The following is a 6,300-nucleotide window of genomic DNA, read 5'->3' on the forward strand; positions in this document are numbered from 1 at the left end:
CGCGGCGTGCCTGGATGCGGGCAGAAGGAGCACGCGGCATCTGTGCCCGACGATAGTTATGGGTAAGAAAAGAGGTTCTATTGGGGGGGGGGGGGGGGTGTTCACTAAGGGAAAAATAAGCATAGCACACAAGGCAAACATACACACACAGCACTTCATTACATAGCAAGCACAAATACAAACAAGGTTTTCCTACATGTGACCTGTGGGTCACTTACATATATACATATCTAGAACATAGTTTTGCGTCAGCTAAGATATGCATATACATGACTCAGGGGTTATGAACTATCTAACGGAGGCTGTTGTTCAAGGCGATGCCACACTCACCACTGACTTGACCTAAACTCTAGTAGAGGGTCGACTCAGGCGTCATCTTCAAAGTCTGCGATCCTAAGGGAAAACAACAAACTAATCATGGCGCTAATCGCTTCCTATATGCACGGCGCGAACGCCTTGCCGGCCACGCCATCCCATGGTCGCGAACATACCGTGCACTACCCTGAATACCTGGACAACGCTCTGCATGAACGCGCAGGTACCAGGTTCCCTATTGACTCGCTCAGCCAAACAAACTGGCCAGCTGTTATTCACCTAAGAAAGCAACGGTAAAAAAAATGAAACAAGTACAGGATTACAAGTGACAACACAGAGCTTGACGACGATGCCACGGCCGCTGGTCCTCTCCAAGAAGCCATCGGGCAGGAGCCCGTGGAGGTCCGGGTTGGCGTCCCTGCCGAACGCTTTCTCCGGGTTGTCGCCCAGAGGGGCTCGCACCACCCACAGGAACCGGTGGCCGGACCTCTCGAGGCCGACGGCGATCTCCTTGAGCTGCTCCTCCGAGTGGTTGCCCATCCCTATGCTCCCAAAGCAGAGGAACACGACGCTACGCTCTGGTTGCTCGTCGAGCCACGTGAGGCACTCGTGCTTCCCTTCTGTGCCAGCTGCCCCCTGGACAAGTGGCCCGACGCAGTACACCGGAGGCATCGTGAGCTCACTTCCGGTTCCAACTGGGAGGAACTGCGGATCCGTGAGAGCTCCCAGTGCCCGAGCCTCTAGCGACGCGAGCGTATTCACCAGTATGCCGTCGGCCTCCATGTTGTTGCTTAGCGAGCTTGCCATCTCTTTGTATATCTCGCTGTCGGGGTCCTCGAGCAGTTCCTCGATGAGGTGAGAAGCCGGCATGGGTGGGGCGCCACGGAAGCTGAAGGTGTCGTCTTCTAGCTCCTTGAAGCTCGGCTCGCCCTCCGCACGGATCGACGGGACCTGGAGGTACACGGCGAGGACGGAGGCGTTTGTGGTGAAGAAGATGTAGGCAGGGATCCCGAGCTCCCTGGTGACGTCGAGCGCGGCGTTGGACACCGAGTCCACGATCACCGTGTGGATGCTCCGTGGAGGCATGGTGCGGAGGAGCTCGTGGAAGGGCTTGTTGTAGCGCCTAATCAGCTCGAAGTAGCCGAGGAACAGGTTCACGTCGTTGGTGATGGACTGATGGTGGGAGGGTCGGGTATCCGAGGGAGCGTGTGGAAGGTGACCGCCGGATTGGAGGACGCGATGATGCGGCCGACCGCGGCGGCCATGTCGGGGTTCTGTTCCTTGGTGGCGTCGATGACCGCGACCACGACGGTGTAGCCCGCCTCCAGGAGGGCATCGGCGAGCTGCATCATGGGTCTGAAGTGGCTGACGGGTCGGCCGGGGTAGAGAACCACGGTCTTCTCCATGGGAGGCTGCTAGCTACCTTTTCTGGCAAGCCGGCGGCAAGGAGCAAGATAGGTGTCCGAGTAATCGAGTACTGAATTGAAGATTAGAGGCGACGGGTAGCGGTTCTGTGACGATACACGACTGTGCATGGATTGCGATACATGGTACCACATCGAAGCCTTTGTCAGACACGTGTGAATGCGTGGTAAAAATTTCGTACCGATCGACAAACGACGGGTGAGCCACCCATGGCCATGCAATGCAATTGTGGACCAGACCACTTGCCCGGCTGGCCCTGGTGTTGCTACTTTGCTCTGCATGCTTGTCGAGCATCTCTAGTTGTCTCCTATTCTCCTTCGTAATTTTCATAAACCCATGTGCACTGCTATCTAAAGGCTGAGTCCACCATATTGTATATATGGCCATGCTTAAACATTGTTTGAGCAAGTGAATGCACTGTATACATAGTGGAATTTGAATTTTGAATGTGAAAGGTGAGATAAAAGATCTGCTAGAGTCACCCTCAAAAGAAATAGATACCTTTTCTTAATAATCCCGCACTCTCCCAATAAGCCTTTCTTTTGCCAGATAAAAACTCACCATATCCAAGGAGGGTTGGGCCTTTCCCAGTTACGCGGCTGCTTGGTTTGATGTCTAATTTTAGCCGGTGACTAATTTGACCCCATTTTGATTTAAATTAAATTCAGCCAAATAATTTTTTTCTCATTCACACGACTTACTGTGACCCTAAATAAACCGTGTGATTGAGAAAAATATTATTTGCCAAATTTTATTTAGACTCAATCGTGCTCAAAATTGTTCTAAATTTATCCAGTCAAAGTTAGGCATCAAACCAAACAACCCCAATCAATCCCGTGCAACATTGGTGGAGCCAAGGCCCAGCCAGACAAAGTTTATGTGCGGGCTGTGCCCATCAAACATATATTAAAGTCTAGGTGCATATGCATGTTGATGAATCTAGACATGTATACAAACCACATGCATGTGAAAACAAACGAATCTAGTAGAAGGCTAGAACCTCATAATTTGGGACGTAGGGAGTAATAGTTAAATCTTAAACATTCGTTTGAGCTAATTACACTATTGAGTCTCTAATTGCAGCATTCTAGCAAAGGAACGCCGAAACTTTGACCCTCACGCCATCCCTGGTGGTGACTCAGGGGTGACCTGTCGCCTCCTCCCCAGCCTCGCCCCTAGACCTTGTCGGCCGCCGAGCCCCAGGGCCTCAGGTGGCAGTAGTGCCCCCTCTCCCCTCCTTCCTTTTCTCCCTCTTCCGCTTTCCTCCCTACCGGTCCTTCTAGGACTTGGCTTGATGGCGGCGATGGTCTTCTTCTTCCCTCTGTCTTGGTCATTCCTATGGCTGGCGGCAGCCCAGACCGGTGGCGGTGGGCTGGCTGTTGGCTTGCGTCGGTGCCGACCGGGATCCACGGCGGCAGCCTCCCCTCCCTCCTTAGATCTGACAGCAGTAGCTGGGCGGCTCTGGACGCGGCCCAGTGCCCGTAGCGAGGCCCATGATGGCGTGGCTTGGCGCCCGCAGCGGCGCTCCGTCCCTCCCTCCCTCTCTACCGGGGGCTCATGGAACGGGTGGCTCGTCCTGTCCCTCCTTCCTCCCCCTCTACTGGGGTCCGTGGCTCGGGTGGCTTGGCCCAATAGCGGCAGCACCCGAAGCCCGCAATGACGCTCTCTCCCTCGTTCCTCCCGCTGCATCAGGGTCCATGGCACGGGTGGCTCGGCCTAACACCGGAGCTGACTAAACCCCCCTCTCTCCCTTCTTCCCTCTTCTCTCTTTGGTCGTCCGTGGCGGTGTGGTCTCGACGTTGGTGGCCCTTGGCGGCGGATGGCCAGGTCATGGGAAGCAGCGCCCTTGGGTCATGTTGAGGCGCGCTCGGTGCCCTCTCCCTCCTCGGCATGGAGGAGGCCTGCTAGCGCTGGGCGCGCTCCCTTGTGTCTTGGGGGTCCTTGGTGTGGGCTCCCGGGCACTGTTGCATCCTCAGTCGCCTCCTTGCGTTATTCTCCTACCTTCTGCCGCCTTTCAAGCTTGGTCGATGCCCTCTCGCCTCGTTCGGTAGCTTCTTTGATCATTGTAACGCCCGAAAAATCACTCCCGATAATTTTCTCTATCTTTGTCCTAAATTCAAAATGAATGAATTTAAAATGTTTGTGTACAAGTTTGAGCTCTACAAGATTCTGTGGTCAACATTCCACAAAAATATTTCTCAAAATTCTATCCCGATATATCCCAAAATCATCTCCAAATAATTCCCTAAATTTAGAGCCTTTACTCCCTCCGAAAATCCTTCTCTAGAAATCCCCAAAAATATTCTCCAAATACATTTGGCCTGAAAGTCATCTCCAAAATATACCCTAAAGTTCCCCCAAAATATTGTAAAATTATTTCTACAAAGAATTCCTCCCAAAAATCTCAAGAAAAATCATTTCCTTTCCTTCACCTTTTCCCTCTCTATAACCTGTCATCTTCTTCCTTCCTCCTCCTCCCTCCTCTGTGCTACACGCTAGCACGCGTGTTGGCTCAGCCCTGTCACCTCCCCCTCGGAGCAGCCACCTTGTTGCGACCTTTCCGTTGCCGTCCTCCCCATCGCCACCTCCCTGCGAACATCACTGTGAGTGCACGCGAGAACTCAAACAGCCATGGCCGCCCCACTGTTCACCGTCGCCCCCTCACCGCCTATAAATACCACCCTAGGGCGCTCTCCTCCTCTACGCCGAGCTTGCCGAGCCGTCCCACTTCGCCTTCTACCTCCTCCAATTGCTCGCCCAAGCAGCTCGCGTACTTCACCGGTATCCATGGCCGTGGAGCAAAACACTCCACTCACAAGCCACCATAATCCAATTCCTCTGATAGGGAGCACCTCCACCACCCCCTCTACCTTCGCCCCCACTTCTTTCCCCGTCCCGAGCTCTCCACGGAGCTCCTAGGCGGCGTCAATGGCTGCCCATGGCCGACTCACCTCCGTCCCTCCCCGCATGCCTGGAAACCTTAGGATGGATTCACGTCATCATCCTCTTTCTCCCAGTATCCTTAGATTTGAAATTGGTGGCCGGGAGCTCCATTCCGGTGAAGCTCCGGTGAGCTTATGCTATCTCGGCGGCGGCGGCGTTGACACCCGACATTGAGCGCCCACGCCTGGGCCCCTTCTGCCCACTCCCTCCATCTCTTTCTGTTATGAAAGGTGGGCCACAGCCCCCCAAGGCCCACCACTCATACTCCCTTCCTCTCTCTTAGGCTGACCATAATGGATCGAGCAAGACGAGCAAAGGACGGAATCACGCTGTAGATGCACTATAGACAGAGTGGGAGGTGGGGTAGGGAATAGGGATGGGGTAGAGGATGCTCCCCCCCCCCCCCCCCGCTGTGGTCAGCCTAATCTTACATGTAGGCCCGAGGCCTCCACTTGGCTCACATGTCGGTGACTATGAAGTTCTATCCAGAAAACCTAAATAACCCCCAGACTATTACCATAGGTCTATTTTCACCCCTTAGCCGCTGGAATAAAATCAGCCCACCAGCAGTCTTTTGAAAAGTCTAAATCTACCCTTGAACTTTCGCAGAAAGAATAAAACTACCCCTAGGCCATATAAATTTCATATCTTCTCTGTTTAAACTCCGATTTTGATAATTTTTGTTCCTAAATTCCTCTAAATTTGTCCTCTACACAACCATACACTTTATTAAGCTGACCACATATTCTGAAATTCTAGAATTGCCCTTGCCCCTCTTTTTATTCATAGCTCCGCCATCCGAACCCCGATTCGAGCGATTCTTCCGCCAAACTTTACCTCATCACAAGACCTATCTACCTAGGCCCACTCCAACAGGCCCACCCCATCTATAAATATACCTCTTGAGTTACCACCCCATTCTCACACACTGACACCACTCGCACTCTCTCGCCCGATCTCGGCAAGCATTAGGCTCCCCAAGTGCCCTATTCGTTCCACTCCTCACATCAAGCTTCAAGTCGGTTGTTGGTTGACCACTGGTAAGCATCCCCATTCTGTCCCAAGAATAAGCCAGACTCATATCCAAGTGGAAGCTCCCATCCATCCTTCATGACCACTGGATTGCATTATTGATATGCTCGCTTGTATGTGTATTTGCTTGTTGTGCTTCGTTGAGCATCAAGAAGCCATTCCTCAAAGCTACTACCACAAGACGGAGGCTGGTGTGTTCGTGTTCATGGTCAAGAAGCTGGTTCCGCAAGTCCTCACTCTTTACCGGACAAAGCAACGACAAGTCCACTAGATCCCTTTGATGCATAAAATACCCAGTTTTATAAACACAACCACGAGCCATTTAAATATATCTCTATTGCATTATTTTGTTGAAAAGTTAAAACATGGTAGGATAACCACCCTAGCTCAGCATAGACTTTGCTACGCTTAGGAAAAGATATTATTTACTGTTTCATGTAAATGTTTATGAAAAATGATTTGAGAAACTTGTGTGGGGTTTTCAAAAGGGGAAAATGTTTATGAAACAGAAATGCGAGCGGTTATTATCGACGCTACATGTGAGCAGGATGGTGTTACGGTCCCTGGTTTGGTATGCCTGAATGG

General features: G+C 52.1%; 1 pseudogene; it reads right to left on the reverse strand.

Moving 5' to 3' along the window:
* Positions 1 to 372: 372 nt before the first annotated feature.
* Positions 373 to 1,825, reverse strand: LOC120644554 (annotated as a pseudogene).
* Between the last annotated feature and the right edge of the window lie 4,475 nt (positions 1,826 to 6,300).

The sequence above is a fragment of the Panicum virgatum genome, chromosome 8K, assembly GCF_016808335.1.
Source record: "Panicum virgatum strain AP13 chromosome 8K, P.virgatum_v5, whole genome shotgun sequence".
Classification (NCBI taxonomy): domain Eukaryota; kingdom Viridiplantae; phylum Streptophyta; class Magnoliopsida; order Poales; family Poaceae; genus Panicum; species Panicum virgatum.